This window comes from Habropoda laboriosa, unplaced genomic scaffold (genome assembly GCF_001263275.1).
Source record: "Habropoda laboriosa isolate 0110345459 unplaced genomic scaffold, ASM126327v1 scaffold106, whole genome shotgun sequence".
Classification (NCBI taxonomy): domain Eukaryota; kingdom Metazoa; phylum Arthropoda; class Insecta; order Hymenoptera; family Apidae; genus Habropoda; species Habropoda laboriosa.
In genome coordinates, this window is record NW_017100224.1 from 262,107 (window position 1) to 263,877 (window position 1,771).

General features: G+C 22.1%; 1 protein-coding gene across 2 annotated transcripts in view; it reads left to right on the plus strand.

Moving 5' to 3' along the window:
• Positions 1–243: 243 nt before the first annotated feature.
• LOC108571090 (kinectin-like) overlaps positions 244–1,771 on the plus strand; it is an 18,314-nt gene continuing 16,786 nt past the window's right edge. The window contains exon 1 of one of the 2 annotated variants that reach the window (XM_017933062.1): positions 244–383. The gene's annotated coding sequence lies outside the window, so the exon portion shown is untranslated. The remainder of the gene's footprint in view (positions 384–1,771) is intronic. The other variant, XM_017933063.1, reaches the window with a different exon arrangement.

Below are 1,771 nucleotides of genomic sequence, written 5' to 3' on the forward strand. Positions count from 1 at the left end.
TAGCCACCCTGACAAGAGAATTTCTAACTCAAAATTATTCATTAATTGAATTGTATTCATTTCTTGTTTTTTTATTATATATTTAGCAACTTATTGCAAGGAAATTAATGTTTAGTTGTGAGATTTTGTTAAATAAATGGACTTTACATTAGAAATTAATTAACAGAATGAGTTATACAATAAGTGATATGACAAGATTTATATTAATATTATTTGTAGGTAAGAAAGATAAAACTAAAGAAAAAAAGCATAAGAATAAGGCAGGAAAAAAAGTAAAAGAGAAGAAAGAAGAAAAAGAGGAAAAAGAGGACAAGGAAGAAAAACAAGAGCATGTCCAGTTTGAGGAAAATCCTCAAATATTACCATTAGAACCATTAGTACAAGTAAGTACATATGATTTTCATTAGATTTATATTTTATACAAGTAATTCCTATGAAATAGTATTATTTGTTTTGTTGTATATTTCTTCAAAAGATATTAAAATCAATCAGTACTGAGTAAAATCACTATTTATGTTTAAAAATATATTCTACACTGATTCGTTATTTTGTAAAAAAATTTTTATAATTATAATATTCATTTGGTTTTGTTTAGAAAGCTATAACTGTTCATATTAGTTCTTTAAAAAGTACATTATTTAATTACATTATTTAAAGTATATTGTATATACTTTCTTATGTATATGACATTTTTTTTAATATTTAAGCTCTCATTGCATGTTGCATGTTTATATGTGAATAAACATTATACTTATAAATATAAAAATGTACACATGTGCTGTTCTGTTCCTTGTGCTTTTATATATTTCATGCATGAAATACGGTATATTTACATATTGTATGTCATACCTATGTGTCATTTAAGGTCTTTCCATTCATGATGTATCACATTTCTGGTTGGGTGTCATTTAATCCATAAAAATTAATTGTAACACTTTAGTATACCTCTTTTGCATTATGTAACTTTTTATGTGGTATTTATATACTATTTTACATAAATTAATATTCTGTTTTATGTGGTCTAATATAACTTAACTTTATTTAATTATTGAAATTTGGTAAAAATATTAAAAATACATTTTTACCCCTCTATATAATTGTAATATTTTGTTTGTTGTCTTGCCTATTAACTATTAACTATTATAATGCTTTATAAATATGAATTAGTGTAAAATTTACTGCGCACTCCTATATCAATGTAAGAATTCAATCAATAATGTTTTCCAACTAAAAGCTGAATTAAATTTCGTATACATTATATTGAAATGGACTTTTTACTGTATGAAATAACAAAATTTTATAATGCGAAAAGAATAATTTCAAATTAAAAAATTTATAAATTATAATATTTTATGAACAAATGAATGTCATATGTTATATATACATTATAGTAACATGCTCTTTTTAAACATGTTTACATATAAATTTTGTGCATTATGATATATTATTCCAAGTGCATAATTTTATAGTTTTTTAATATATGTAACATAATTAAAATTATGCCATGGTAAGTTGATTTCAATTATGGTGCTGAATAAATAAAGTATTTTAATTTATAATTATAACCTTATTAAACATAATATGTATTATATTCACATGTGTATTTAATATATCTGAAAGATTTAAAAACAGCATTATTTTATGGATCTTTAAAGAAAATAAAAAATAAAAGAACACACTGATTCGATATAAAATGAATTAACTAAAGTGAGAGTTTGTTTTTTGTGTATTTGTCATTGATAAACAGTTCTAGGACCTCAAGATTAATTTC